Genomic DNA, 16,524 nt, shown 5'->3' with positions numbered 1-16,524 from the left:
CCAGGGAAGCCCTTCCTTTCTGATTGGATGCCTTTTATTTCTTTTTCTTGCCTGATTGCTCTGGCTAGCATTTCCAAGGTTCTGCTGAACAAGAGTGATTAGAGTGGATGTGGGAGGTGGCCAGTCTTAACTTGCTGCTAGTTCCCGAGTCTGAGACACACCTGACATCTGAGGTGTGAGAGTACCAGAGGGTCAAAGTCTGCAGTGAGAGCTGGAGAGTGACCTCTAAGGGATGTTGGCACTGGGTTAGAGGGAGGGTGTTAATGAGCGCACTTTTGAGAACCAGGTCAGTCAAATGGTTCTTTGCTCTGAAGGAAAGTAGCTGAATGCTACTCTGAGAGTAAAGACAGGAAGATCTAAAAACCACATATGACTCAATTAGTTAATTACTCAAATAGAGTTGCATAATCTATCAGACTGCCAAGAGAAAAGATTTCTTCCGAAGAACAATAGGTAAGGTTGCTGCCAATAGTGCTGAGAAGGTGCTAGGATTTTGGAAAATGCAGAGTTATATGAATATGGCAGTGTGTTCTGTTATTTGCAAGATTATCATGCCCCATATGTTAGCTTCTTTGCAGTGGCTTTGAGGATGAGATTCATTTGTCCAAGCAAAAGTATTTAATTCTGTTGTGCTGCAGTCTATAAAATATTTACACTGTTGTCCCGCGCGTACACGTTGCTTACATCCAGCTGTATTTCTCTCGGATGCACTTTAAATAAAAAGACTTGGACTCCTGACAATGCCATCTAAGCCAAGCGTTAGAGGAAAGAACCACAGCATCCCTGCAGCCTACAAAGCCCCCAGGCCATCAAGCTGTTCATCCTTTCATCTTCAAGCAAGATAGTATCCAAACCAGCCTGATAAAGAGACATGTCTCCTGGACCTGGAAACTCCAGAAAGGTGGAGGGACCCATCTTTCTTAATTATCACTTTGCTGTTGTTGTTGTTCTGTGGCAAAGTCTTTGTGGCTCGGTGGACTGTAGCACGCCAGGCTCCCCTGTCCTTTACTATCTCCTGGAGTTTGTTCAAACTCATGTCCATTGAGTCAGTGATGCTGTCTAATCATCTCATCTTCTGCTGCCCCCTTCTCCTTTTGCATCTTTCCCAGCATCAGGGTCTTTTCCAATGAGTCGGCTCTTCCCATCAGGTGGCCAAAGTATTGGAGCTTCAGCTTCAGCATCAGTCCTTCCAGTGAATATTCAAGGTTGATTTCCTTTAGGATTGACTGGTTTGATCTCCTTGCAGTCCAAGGGAGTCTCAAGAATCTTCTCCAGGACCACAATTCAAAAGCATCAAATCTTCAATGCTCAGTATTCTTTATGGTCCAACTCTTACATCTATACATGACTACTGGAAAATCCATAGCTTTGACTATCTGGACCTTTGCTGGCAGAGTGATGTCTCTACTTTTTAATCTGCTGTCTAGGTTTGTCACCTGTTTCCCTCAAAAGCAGAAAGTTCTAAATAGCCACACTCCTCCTACTGTAATTAATGTGTTGCTTAGAATGTGGTGTTTAAAGAGAAAATTCCCTGCATCAGTGACGACAGACTCTGAGCTGCAAATGTCTGAGAATGAAGTAGCAGCAGTTTCAGGAAGTGTGGAGTGGAGGGGCTGGCAGTGAACTGGGAGGTGGGAGCCTGTGTTTGCTGTCTTGGTTCACTGATGCCCATGTGGACATGCAGGAGTCAGGCCCCTGTCAGTTCTTCTTGCTCAGTGTCTTTATCATATTAGGATAGTAAACCTTTGGTCTCCTGACCTTCGAGGGTTTGTCTGAGGATTTTAAAATGATGCACAGAAAAGAGCTTTGAAAAACATAAAATGTGGTACTTTAAAGATTATTTCAAATATTTGATATTTTTAAAGTGGGCTTCCCAGGTGGCTCAGTGGTAAAGAATCTGCCTGTCAATGAAAGAGACATGGGTTCCATCCCTGGGTCAGGAAGATCCCCTGGAGAAGGAAATGGCAACCCACTCCAGTATTCTTGCTGGGAAATTCCGTGGTCTGAGGAGCCTGGCGGGCTATAGGCCATGAGGTTACAAAGAGTTTGGGCACGACTTAGCGACTAAACAACAACTTTAAAGGCATTTTAAAGATAAAATTTAAAACAATTCATTATCACGTGTTGGATAATATTTGCCATCAGGAACCCACCTCCTTTCACTCTATCACTGAACACTGGCTGAAAACTGGCTCTTGTTTCTTCTTCCGAGGCTACAAATAATTGGTACAGTATTGACGGCGTTCGGTTGTCACGGGTGAGCTCCTGCGTGTGCAGGGCTTTGCAGTCCTCTGCGTGGTCTGCCCCTGCCCGGCGCCAGCTCGCTCTGTCACTCCACCAGCTCTGAGCATTTCTTCCTGAGCGTGTTACTGCCAGACCGAGCCGTGCCTTGTCCCCTGAAAGGTCTGTGCGTTGCCATAACTGCGTCTTGCCTCTGGTCTTGCCTCACTCATGATCTGCCCCCTTGCCTTCCCCTCTGCCGATCCTCCAAACATCACGGCTCCCACCAACTGCCCAGTGGCTGTCGGATGGGCCCCTGTCTTTCCGCCCCATTCTAGAACACATGAGCTCTCACTGCTCACTTGACTCCCTTTGGAAGCTGTTCTTTTATACTCAAACATCTTGCCTTATCAACAAAGAAGATTATACATGTATCAAAGGTGTGGAGAATGCCATTTCTGCCTTTTCCACCATGAAATAACATGAACCTAGTAAGTATGCTGTATGTAGAGAGTTAATTGATATGCAGAATAAAAGGGGGGAAAGTCCAAAGCTTTTTTCTTATGAGAACAAGCAAAATTGTCTTGGAAATTCTGAATTCAGTTCTTCTATGCATCGCTCCCCATCTCTAGGCTGGACAATTAAGCAGAGTATATATTTGTGGCTTAGTAGAGTGTGGGAATGAGATGTATGTCATGATATCATGTGAGAGTAGCATATCAGATGCTCCATAGTATGAAGTCAGAGCAAAGGCTTCTGTGTGATCGGGATTAAAGATATGTATTTAGGGCTTCCCTGGTGGCTCAGTGGTAAAGAACCCTCCTGCCAATGCAGGAGGCACGGATTCAATCCTTGGCCCAGGAAGATTCCACACGCCGCAGAGCAGCTAAGCCTGTGTGTCAAAACCACTGAGGCTGCGTGCCCTAGGGTCTGTGCTTTGCACCAAGAGAAGTCACCACAGTGAGAAGCCTGAGAACCACTACTAGAGAACAGCTCCCAGTCGCCACAACTAGAGAAAAAGCCCATGTAGTAATGAAGAGCCGGCACAACTCTGCAAAAAGATGTGCGTGAGAAAATATTTAAATATATACAAATATATATATTTATACATAAAACTGCAGTGGAAACCATTTGAGTTGCCACAATGCAGGCCAGACGTTTGCCCAGTCTATTAATGGTAGTAACACTTATATATCGAGTATGACAAGCCTGATGATGGCTCAGATGGTAAAGAATCTGCTTGCAATGCAGGAGACCCGGGTTCAATCCCTGGGTTGGGAAGATTCCCTGGAGGAGGAAATGGTGACCCACTCCAGGATTCTTGCCTGGAAAACTCTGTGGGCAGAGGGGCCTGGTGGGCTACAGATCTTGGGGTCACAAAGAGTCGGACACAACTGAATGACTAACACCCTCAGAAGCCTCAGAGTCTAACTTAGCTTTGAATATTTGTCACACGACACTGACACCTCAGTTATGACTCGGTCATCTGTTACTGACCCCAAAGTGAGAGTTCAGGGTACTGTGGCTGAGAACGACCCTGAAGTGATGAATTACAGCACTTGGCGGCTGGGTTCTGACTACTGTTCTGATGCCAAGGACACGTATCTGAGTGGTGACTTGAAAGTTATTGTACACGCACACGTGTATATGTATGTATATCATGTCTGTTCATTTATATTCTACTGCTATGACAGGAAGGACTTAGGTAGTTTTTAAAAGAATTCAACCCCAACGTTTAAAATCAATCGTGAAGGAAAATCAGGCAGGAGACACACACTACACACACAGGTTGTAAAATCTGCCTGAAGACAATAAGGCCAATGAACCCACTTTATGAAGCCCAATAACCTGCAAGATGAAAACAATCCACGTTGAAGAGAAGCAGAGATCACTCTGACACCGAGATTCAGATTTCTTCCAGAGACCTTCATAAAAGACACTGTGTACCCTGGTGGATGGTGTCTTTCACAGAGTTCTGACGATAGTTACCACCATGAATTATGGGGCTTTTTCTGATAATGTTCCTCGTTGCAAGCGAAAGGCATAAAAGCAATTATACAAGTGACCCAAACCATACTGCCCTTGCTGTGTGCCTGGAATGACCCAAAGATCAGAGCACTAAGGCAGTGTTGCCAAATAGGACCTTCTTCAGTTCTGCCCAATAGAGCCTCTGCTCTGCCCAGTATAGTGATCACCAGCCATGTGTGACTGTTACTCACTTAACACGTGGCCAGTGGATGGAGGAGCCTGAAAATTAGCTCTCACTTTAGTTCATTTAGATGTGAACAGCCACAGGTGGCTAGTGGCTGTCAAGCTAGGCAGTGCATCTCCATTGTACGTCTTTCCAACCATCTTTCCTTAATATTATTTCTTGTGCCTGAGATACATTAAGCTACAGGGTTTAGTGAATACTTAGAGCAGGGAAAATTTACAGAACATTTTTGGGTCTGCCGCAAAATGGAGAAAATTGGGTAGTAGAAGCCTCAGAACCCTATGCCTTTGGGTGATGTACTCAACACAGACTGTTTTGAGATGTAAACACTTCCAGTATATGTATTTTGGGTTAGGAATTATAATCTGTGTTCCAACACCCTAATCTATTTGTACCTTATAGACAAACCCATCATTTTAACAGCTTTTTTTAAAACAACAACAATAACACAACACTGCCAACCTCCTTTTCTATTCAACATCTGGGATGCTGAAACTTTTTAGAGAAAAAATATCACACAAGCAGACACACTGGCATTTCTTCCAGTTCTTGGTTTCTGGTCTCAGCCGGGCCTTTGATGCTTTCTTGTGGTCCTTCTATAAGGGCCCTTTCCATCCCTACATTTTTCCCACCCTTATTTCTGATGGGGAGGAAACTTTCCCCAAAATATCACATTCGGGTGACAATGAGAGGTGACCAACATGAGCCAGGTCGTGGCTGTTCTCTGGGGCATCTTTGCAGAAGGATCCACCATCGCCCTGCTGGGCCAGGCATAAGCCTGGGTTCCTCCAGGCTCAGACACAAGGGATGAAATGGTTTCTCCTCTCTGTCCTGGAGGAAAGGCAGGACCCTGAAAGGAGGCAAAGAAGAAACAGGGCACCTAGGAGAGAAAGGACTTCTTTCTCGGTTTCCATCTGAGATGGAGTCTGGCTAGATTGGAAGGTGATTTGGGGGTAAACAAATAAGAAATACTCATCCCAGTCACTGGACTTTGATTGTATTTATGATTGATTATGAGAAATGGAGGGCTTCCCTAGTAGCTCAGCTGGTAAAGAATTTACCTGCAATGCAGGAGACCCTGGTTTGATTCCTGAGTCAGGAAGATCCCCTGGAGAAAGGCATGGCTACCCGCTCCAACATTCATGGGCTTCCCTTGTGGCTTAGACATTAAAGAATCTGCCTGCAATGTGGGAGACCTGGGTTCGATCCTTGGGTTGGTAAGATCCCCTGAAACAGGGCATGACAAACCACTCCAGTATTCTTGCCTGGAGAATCCCCATGGACAAAGGAGCCTGGTGGGCTATAGTCCATGAGGTTGCAAAGAGTCAGACATGACTGAGCAACCAACAATTTGGAACTCCCCCTTTTTTGTTTAAGTCATTTGGAGTCAAGTGTCTACTATAATCACAAAGAGTTCTAACTGATACAAGCCCCTACATCTAAATTATTTATCCAAATATTAGCCGTGATAATTTACAATTCTGTTTAAAATCCTTAACGATAAATCCTTTAATAAGATTTAATGAGCAAGCTCAGCTCAAACTCACTTAACCATGAGAAGATTACTGAATTTTAAAACAAGAATTTCCATGACAGAAAGCTTCACAGCTGCTTGATTCAGCAGCTCACCAGGATCCAGGTTTTTCCCCTATTTGCTGTGACATCTTCAGTGTTGGCTTCATCATTCACACTGGTAGCAAGATGCATATACTGATGACTCATCAGACATGAGAGGATGAGATGGTTAGATAGCATCACTGACTCAGTGGACATGAATTTAAGTGAACTCTGGGAAATAGTGGATGACAGAGGAGCCTGGTGTTCTGCAGTCTATGGGGTCACAAAGAGTCGGATGCAGCTTAGTGAGTAAACAGCAATAACAGCATCAGACATGATATATGGAGGGAGAAGAAAAAGTCTTTCTGTGGCTCCTACCTACTGAGGGAGCCTTTCCCTGAAGCCCTCCAGAAGGCTTCCCCTCCCATCTCTCGGGTTAAGGATGGGTCACAGGCTGATTCCTGATGAGATGCCCTGGAGCAGTGGGTTTCCTCTCAGGCTATGAGCAAGGGGGTCCTATTGGCAGGGGCAGTGGGGAGCAAAAGAGAAGATTGGAAGCTCAGAAGGAAACCAGCAGGGTCCACCATGGAGACCAGCAAGGGGCTTTTTGACCTGGCTTCTGGCAACTTCTCTGGCCTTATTTTCTCGCCACTCAGCTTCCTATACTTAATCCTCCAGGTCTGCTCACCCAAGTTTTGTTTCTAGGTATGCTGTCGAGTCCCTTGTACATCTAGAACCTTCCAGTAAAGCTTGTTGCTGACTTTGGCCCAGAAGACACTTCTATAGCCACATCTCCTATTCATCTTTTAGGATTCATCTGATTTGTTACCTTGTCATTTCTCGTGGCAGTTCTTCTTGATCTCCCCAGGCTGGCTTTGGGCCATTCTTCTCTACTGAGGGGCTTCCCAGCTGGCTCAGAGGTTAAAGCATCTGCCTGCATTGCGGGAGACCTGGGCTCAACCCCTGGGTCAGGAAGACCCATACCTCTGCCTGTCCCATTAAAACATTTTTCATCTAGTAAGGTAATTGCCTGTTTATGTCTTTGTTTCCACAAAGATAATAGGGCCTCACTGGAGGCAGGGAGTCCATCTTGGTCTCTGATACATTACACAATGACTGAGGCCATCAGTAGGTGCTCAATCGTGACTTTGTAAATGCTGAATTTCTAATGTTAAATCCTCTTCTCCAAGTTGTGAACCCGCCCAAATAGTCCTAGGAAGATGGGAAATTCCTCTGCTTAATCCTACGACGAGATTCCTCCTTTCGAGGATAACTCAGAGTAGTTTGAAAAACGGTCACGGGGGCTTCCCTGGTGGTTTAGTGGGTGAGAACCTGCCTGCAGTGCAGGGGTCATGGCTTTCATCCCTGGTCTGGGGAGATGCCCCATGCTGAGCAGCAACCAGGCCCCATGAGCCACAAACAAGGAGCCCGGATTCTGCAGCTACTGAAGTCCAAGTGCGTACAGCGGGGGAGGCCACTGCAATGAGGAGCCCGTGCACCACAACAAAGAGTGGCCCCACTTGCCGCAACTAGAGAGAGCCCACTCCCAGCAACGAACACCCAGGACAGCCCAAAATAAAAAAAGAAAGAAAGAAAGAAACCATCACACGTTAAGCTCTAGGGAAAAAAAAAGCAACTAACATTTCTAACTTTCTTCTGTCAGCTCAAGGTGCATCAATATGATTTATTTGACAACAATTAAAAAATATTTATTGGTTTCTTTATTAGACTTCACTGCATCTTAGTTACAGCATGTGGGATCTAGTTCCCTGACCAGGGATCGAACCAGGGTCCCCTGCATTGGGAGTGTGGAGTCTTCACCACTGAACCACCTGGGAAGTTCCAACAGCAAGGTATTTTTTCAGATAAATTTAATTTTGGTATAATTTACACATAATAAAGTGTACGCATTTTAAGTGTACAGTTCTGTAAGTTTTGACCATGCATTTTGCAATCGCCACCAAAATCAAGATACAGAACTTTCCCTTCACCTAAAATTTTCCTTATGCACCTTTGTTCCTCTGAACTTCTCTGGTATCAGGAAACCACTGATCTGCCTTTGTTCATTCTAGAAGTTCATATAAATAGAATGATAAAGAATGTGTTCTTTCTGTGAAGTGTCCATTCAAATCTTTGCTCTACTTTCCATTATGTTGTCTTGTTAGTGAGTTGTAAGAGTTATTGACATGTCTGAATACAAGTCCTGTGTTCTATCTTTATACTGTGAACATTTTCTCCCTGCTGGCATTTTCATTTTTCTAACAGTGTCTTTTGAAGAGCAGACATTTTTAATTTTTATGAAATTCAATGTCTCACATTTTTTAGCAGTTTATGTCTTTGTTCTGAATTTTAAAGATTTTATTCTGCATTTTCTTTTAGAAGCTAAATAGTTTAGCATTCATATTTACGTCTTCGATTCACTTTGAATAGTTTTTAAACTACTGAAAAATAAAAAGTGAAAAGTATTCATTCTAGTAGCTTTTTTTTGTAGAAACTGTAAGTGTGAGATATGTGTGAAGGTTTATGGATATTCAATTATTCCGGCTCCCCTTGTTGAGAACACTCTTTCTGCATCTTAATTATCTTGTTGAAAATCAATTGATCATACAAATACGGATCTATTTCTAGACTCTGTTCTGTTCCAAGGATCTGTATGTCTCTTTTTACACAAATATTGTACTGTCTACTTTAGTAATTGCAGCTTTATAGTAGGTCTTAAGATAAGGTCGTTTAAGTCCTACAACATAGTTCTTGTTTTTTTGTTTTGTTTTTTACTTTAAAAAATATTATTATCATAGTTCTGCTTTAAACTTCTTTTATTCTAGGTCTCTGTGTTTTCATATGTTTTAGAATCAGCTTTATTTTAGAACCCATTTCTGTGCACAGGACTGCCGGCATTTTGACTGAGGTTTTGTTTGGGGAGAATTGACATCATAACAATACTGTGTCTTCCAGTCCATGATCATGTTATATCTTTCCATTTATTTAGGTCTTTTAGCATTTCTCTCAGCAGTGTTTTATAGTTTTCCAAGTATAGCTCTTATATGTAACATTCTGTTACATTAATATTTAAGCATTTATGTTTTTGATGTTGTAGGTGGTAGAGTGTACTGATTTTTACATATTCACCTAGTTTCCTTCAGCCTTTCTAAATTCACTTACTATTTCTAGCAGATTTCCTTGTAGACTCTGTAGGATTTTCCATATACAGAATCATGTTGTCTATGAATAAGAACAATTTTATTTCTTTCTTTCCAATCTGTATGCCTTTTATTTCATTTTAGTACTTTTTTCACCAACTAGGTGGCTAAGTGGTAAAGACTCTACCTGCCAAAGCCTGAGATCTGGGTTCAATCCCCGGGTCAGGAAGATCCCCTGGAGAAGGGAATGGCAACCCACTCCAGTATTCTTGCTGGGAAATCCCGTGGACAGAGGAGCCTGGTGGGCTACAGTCTATGGCACACAAGAGTCGGGCAAGACTAAAACAACAACGAGGACCTCTGACACATGTTCAGTGGAGGTGGTTAGAGGACACAGTACTGCCTGGTTCCAATCCTGGAGAGTGTTCAACATTTTTACCGTTGAGTGTGATGGTTGTTGTAGATTTTTGGTAGATGCTCTTTTTTATTTTAAGGAAGTTCCTTCTATTTCTAGTGGGCCAAACTTCTGTTTTTCTCTTTTGTTTTCATCATGGATGGGTGCTGACTTTTGTCAAATAGCTTTTCTGCATCTATTGAGCATCTCCTGTGATTCTGCTGGTGGAGTGAGTTGTACTGACTGATGTTTGGATGTTAGAACAACCCAGCCCCCCTGGAGCTTCACCACCTGTGCGTAGGTGCTAAGTAGCCTCAGTACTGTGCTGACTCTTTGCCACCCTATGGGCCAGAGCCCACCAGGCTCCTCTGTACATGGAATTCTCCAGGCAGGAATGTTGAGGTAGGTTGCCATTTCCTCCTCTAGGGGATCTTCCAGACCCAGGGATCAAACCCGGGCCTCCTGCAGCTCCTGCATTGCAGGCAAATTCTTTACAGCTGAGCCACCTGGGAAGCCCCTTCACCCTACCTACCCACATCTACTTTGGTGTTCACTCACAGATTCAAGGGAACCCTGTGCAGATTTCTGGTACTTCTTCATGGCGTTGCTCCTTCCTCTTCAATGCTTTGTCTCATAACTTGCAGCCACTTCAGCTTCACCAGACTCCAGCCTCTGTCTCTCCAACTCAGCGAGATTTCCAGGCTCTGCTTGGGTCCCTTCTCCCTGCATACTTATGGAAAGTACCTCCAGGCAAAAAGCCAGCCTGTGACAGAGCTCACCTCATTTGTTTCCCTTTTATGATGGCTCAGTGCAAAGAATCCGCCTGCAATGCAGGAGATTTGGGTTCAATCCCTGGGTTGAGAAGATCCCCTGGGGAAGGAAATTGCAACCCACTCCAGTATTCTTGTCTGGGAAATCCCACGGACCGAGGAGCCTGGCAACCTACTGTCCTTGGAGTTGGAAAGAATTGGACACGACTGAGCATGAACTCATGCACTTGCACATAAGAGATCTCAGTGCTGCCCTGCCTCTTGCCCATTGCTGCCTCACGTAGTCTATCCAGTTTTTTAGTTGTTCATGGTGGGAGAAAAGTGTAGCACCCATTACCCTGCTGTGGTTGAATACTGAAGTTGGCTAAAAGGATTAACATTATTATTTTTTTTTAAACTGTGACTCTACTGGGTCTTTTTTGGGGCACATGTGGGCTAGGCTCTCTATTTGTGGCACATAGACTCTTAGTTGAAGTGCAAGGGCTTAGCTTGCCCTTTGGCCTGTGTGATCTTAGTTCCCTGATCAAGGATTGAACACGCATCCCCCACATTGGAAGGCAGATTCTTAATGACTGGACTACCAGGGAAGTCCTGGCTGTAAGAATTCTTGACAGTAGGTAGTACATTCATTCTTTTTTCTGATTCTCAATTATTTAAGGACTGCTTTATCCTGGGCGAATGTTTCTTAGAGATCTAATGCAATGATTCCTAATCTTCCTGGTCATTTTTTTCCTTGACATTTTATGAAGTTTAACTCTGTCAGGCCCTGTTCAGTACTCAATTTGTTTTTTATGCTCACTGCCTATGATAATAGAGATTTTACAAATAAGGAGATGAAGATGTAAAACAATGCAATGACTTGTTCATGATCAGAGTCATTGATTTAGAACTTATCCATGACTTAAAAATATAGGCTTTTAACAGTCCCAGTGGAATCTTCCTTTGAGATTTTGATAAAGATCACTTACAGACTTGGTGCTCAGAAACAAGATTATTGACATATACAAAACTGTGCAAGCAATTTCAGAGGTTCACAGACCCCTGGAGCCCATCTACAGATAAAATGAAAGTGTTAGTCACTCAATCATTCTGACTCTTTGCGACGCCATGGACTGTAGCCCTCCAGGTTCCTCTGTCCATGGGATTCTCCAGGCAAGAATACTAGAGTGGGTTGCCATGCCCTCCTCCAGCGGATCTTCCCTCCCGACCCAGGGATTGAACCCAAGTCTCCGGCATCACAGTCAGAGCCCCCATCTGAGCTACCAGGGAAGCCTCTATCTACAGATGAGTTGGATCACAAGTCCTGACGAGAGGACCCCCGGCTAATGTGGTCATCCATACCTCTCTGTCATCTCACATCCTTGGAGAAGCTTAAAGTTCCCTTTGTGCCTCCAGGTGATTCTGTTACCTTTTATGGTTATACCTCAGACCCCCACTCATTCCCCATCTTGTAACACTGCCCTCAGCAGAATCTAAGGTGAGAACACATGGATATTTTCTAGCCTGGTAAGACCAGTTCTTTTCTTGCCACATCTTGACTAGCCACTACATAACACTTAAGAAACCAATGCTAAGAAGGAGGCTATATTTAGAACTAGTTTCACATTTCCCATAAACAGTCATCAGAACTAATTCTATCCTGACTCACTTCCAAATTTATCTTAAACAATCACTGAAATGGATGGTCCCTCACCAAAAGGGAGCCCATGATACTGCCAGGCAATCCTGCTCTGGTTCCTGATCCTTTCACCTTCTTCTCCCCCTGGGTGGTTATTTCACATTTTTCCCCTCCTACTTCCGAGACCTCCTTCTTACCCTCACTTTCAGCTGATGCCTTTGCGCCCCCTTTTAACTGAGAAAATTGCTTCTGATTGCATAAAGTGAATATCCACAAACTCCCCAGCCACATCCACTAAACTACTTAAGTCTGAACTCTGCTCTCACCTCACTGTCTATGGATTTGCTGTCCTTTTCCAAAGCCAATCTCTTCATTTGGATCTCGCATCCTATTCTCCTTTTGCCTTCTCACAAACATTGCTCCAATGCTTCTCTTTCTACTGCATCAACAATTTTTCCCTTTCTACTGAATCATCCCCATCAGCATACAAACATATTGTAATAGCTCTCATCTTAAAAAAAAAAAAGTCTTGTCACCCTTGCTTGATGGAAGCTTCTGCTCCATTTTCCCCCTGTTGACCCCAAAATTTCAAGATCTGATTTTACCCACTGTCATCAGTTCTTCTGTCTCAGTTTCTTTCTATCTCAATTTTGTCTAAATCTGGTAGTTAATTCTAATTTCCTCATTCTATCAGCAGTGTTCAAAAAAATAATTTTTCTCTCTTTCTCAAAACACTGTACTTACACTGCTCTATTTAAAATGGATAACCGACAAGGACCCACTGTATAACACAGGGAACTGCGCTCAGTTATGTGGCATCCTGGATGGGAGGGGAGTTTGGGGGAGAATGGATACATATGTGTATATATATATATATATGGGTGAGTCCTTTCGCTGTCCACTTGAAATGGTCACAACATTGTTAATCGGCTATACTACAATATAAAAAGTTAAGAACCAAAAAACACTGTTGCTGTTGTTGTTGAGTTGCTGTCTTATCTGTCTCTCTTTTTGTCTCCCATGAAAAACACTGTACTCATTTGCTTTCATGAACCACACACACTGCTGGTTTGCTTACCTCACCAGTCACCGTTTCTCTGTCTCCCTCCCCGGCGCTTTCTTCTTTTATTGACCTTTAAGAATTAGAATATCCTGGGATGCTGTTTCAGAACACTGGCTCTTCTTTCTGCCTTCATGCCCAAGGATGCTAGTCCAGGGCTCTGACTTTAACTACCATCTACCCCTGGTTCCCAGTGGAGGTGATTTTGCCCCCCTGGGGACATGTGGCGATGTCTGGAGACGTTATTGGTTGTCATGACCGGGAGCAGGTGCTACTGGCAGCTGGCAGGGAAAAGCCAGGAACGCTGCTGAACCTCCAAAAATGCACAGAACAACAAAACGAAAACACCCTCCACAACCACAGAGTAGCCAGACCAAGTGCCAAGGTTGAGAAATTCAGGTCTAGGCAATCTTCTTTCAACTCTAGACTCACTCGTATACCTGACTTCTCATTCATCATCTGCACTGGATGTTTAACAGATAGCTCCAACCTAACATGTCTCAAACTGAAGTCTGGACTCACTCTGCCTGGAAAACAGAACCAGAGATAGGATCTCGGCTTTAATGAAAGGCTCGGTCCCCGAGCAGTGAGCGTAAGGGAAGAGGGAAGGATAGACTGCAAGTACAACGTGGCAAGTTACCAAGCTCACCACTGCTTCACAAGCCACGAAGAAATGCAGCTAGTCCTTGAAAAGAATAAAGAGAGAGGGAATTTACCTCCAGGCTTCATCCTATCTCAAGTCTCCTACAGGCAACTCTGACTGGTCCATTGAGTCAGTATCTCCACGTGGCTTGTTGGTCACCTGGACCTTTTTGCCGTCGTAAGCACTCCAGATTCCTTGCATCGTTGTGTGGTCAACCTCACTGGGCAGAATTCTGCTGCCGGCACAGACCTGGCTGACCCAGTGGCCGCTGAGGCAGGGCAAGTGGCCACAGGAAAGGAAGAATGGTGAGGCAGGGAGACTCTGAGGAAAAGCCTCCATGGCCCAAGACAGTCATAACTACAACACACCAGGTTTTCTGGTGGGACAAGTGCTGTCCAATTCACTTCTCCAGGAAATGACATCACCATCCACCTGGTTACTAAGGTTACAGACCTAGAAGATGTTCTTGAACTGTTTCTTCATATCCGGAATCCTGTTATCTCTGTTTCCAAAATGTAATCCCATTCCTACCACTCTTTTCCCTGTGAAAGCCATCTTGCTTGGTGCTGCTCAGTAACCTCCAACCTTATGCCTTGCTCCTGAAAGTGAAACTCATTCAGTTGTGTCTGACTCTTTGTGATCCCATGAACTGTAGCCCGTCAGGCTCCTCTGTCCATGGGATTTCCCAGGCAAGAATACAGGAGTGGGTTGCTGTTTCCTTCTTCAGGGGATCTTCCTGACTTAGGGATCGAACCTGGGTCTCCCTCATTGCAGGCAGATTCTTTACCGCCTGAGCCACCAGAATAACCTTTAAAAAATGGAATTCCCCGGTGGTCCAGTGGATTCTGTGCTTTCACTACCAAGGGCCCAGGTTCATATGCTGGTCAGGGAACTAAGATCCCACAGTTGTGCAGTGTGGCCAAAAAAAAAAAAAAAAAAAAACAACCCAAAACCATCAAATCATATTATGTTACTTCATGGATCCAAGTCCTCAAATACCCTCCCATTGTGCTCAAAATAAAATGAAATATTCTTAGAGTGGCTTAAGAGGCTCTGCATGAGCAGGTCCCTGCCTGCTTTTCTGACCTAGTTTCTCCCACACTTTTCCTTGGTCATTTCTTTCTAGTCCTCTTTTGTTTCCCAAATACGCTGTGCTTGTTCTTGCCTTAGAATCTTTGCATTGACTCTCTCATCCATCCTTCTGATCTTCCTGTTCTCTATCCTCTCAGTTCTTGAAGTTCTTTGTTCAAATGTTACCTCTGCAGAGAGACACTTCTTATCCATGCACACCTGTATTTGTCACTTTCTATCCTCTTAAATTTTTTTTTTTTACCTAACAGGGTTTATTTGTCTTTTTAAAATTCATTTTATTGAGGTATAGTTGTGTAACTATAACAATGTTGTGTTAGTCTCTGGTGTACGGCAAAATGATTCAGTTATATATACATATACATATAGGTAGTTTTTCATATTCTTTTCCATTATGGTTTATTACAGGATATTGAATATAGTTCCCTGTGCTATGGAGTAGGACCTTGTTGTTAATCCATCCTATATATAATAGTCTGCATCTGCTCATCCCAGATTCCCAATCCATCCCTCCGCCATGGCAACCGCAAGTCTGTTCTCTATGTCCGTGTGTCTGTTTCTGTTTCATAGATAACTTCCTGTCCATCACATTTTAGATTCTGCATGTAAGTGATAACATATGATATTTGTTTTTCTCTTTCTGACTTACTTCGGTTAGTATGATAATCTCTAGGTTTGTCCATGTTCCTGTAAATGGCATTATTTCTTTCTTTTACCTGGCTGAGTAGTATTCCATCTTATATATCTAGACAAAACTATATAATTTGAAAAATACACCACTTCTATGTTCATTGCAGCACTATTTAAAGAGTTAAGACAAGGAAATAGCCTAAGTGTCCGTGGACAGATGAATGGATATTAAAATTCCGTTCATATACACAGTGGTTTGTTTGTTGACTGTCTCTTCCACAAGAATGTGAATGCTGAGAGGTCTGGGACCTCATGTCTTAGTTATTACCACGTCTTCAGTGCTAGAACTTGGCTGACACATAGCTGTTCTGGGCTGTGCTTAATTGCTCAGTCGTGCCCTACTCTTTGTGACCCTGTGGACTGTAGTCCACCAGGCTCCTCTGTCCATGGGGATTCTCCAGGCAAGAATACTGGAGTGTGTTGCCATGCCCTCCTCCAGGGGATCTTCCCTGGAACACAGCTCTCCTGCACTGCAGGCAGATTTTTCACTGTTTGAACCACGAGGGAAGACACAAAGCTAGAGCTAAGCAAATTGTTGAATAAATTAACATCTTCAACCCTTACTGATGGCAAGGTTGCATCCAGTGAGTTCCTAGCTCAACAACTTTCTTCCAATTCCTTGGAGGTCCAGACCAGTTCTAAAGACATCTGCCAGGGACATTGAAGACTTCCTGATCTTATTGTGCCCCCTTATTAAACCCTGGGTTTAGAAATCTGGGACCTCCTCCAGTCTGTAAATCTCTTCTAATAAGTAAACCTCCCAATGCTGAATCAGTGCTAGTGCATCCACAGGAAGCTGGGGAGATGACAGTCTTAGAAACTTTAAAAGGAGAAGGCGGGGGTGCTACAGGTTAAGGGAGATAGAGGAGCAAGGTAGGAAGCCCCTTATTGCTAGGAGATGGTCAGAAAATGTTTATCAGGTCTAGTAGTAGAGTATTTGCTCTCAGATAGGGCTGTAACAGTACTAGCAACCATAGCTGCTGCAACTAAAATAGGTGTGTGTGTGTGTATGTGTGTGTTTGTTGGTCGCTCAGTCCTGTCCAACTCTTTGCGACCCCATGGACTGTAACCCGCCAGGCTCCTCTGTCCATGGGATTCTCCAGGTAAGAATATTGGAATGCATTGCCAGTT

The sequence above is a fragment of the Muntiacus reevesi genome, chromosome 1, assembly GCF_963930625.1.
Source record: "Muntiacus reevesi chromosome 1, mMunRee1.1, whole genome shotgun sequence".
NCBI lineage: Eukaryota > Metazoa > Chordata > Mammalia > Artiodactyla > Cervidae > Muntiacus > Muntiacus reevesi.
The sequence above is the reverse complement of the archived record's forward strand: the minus strand, read 5'-3'. Positions refer to the sequence as shown.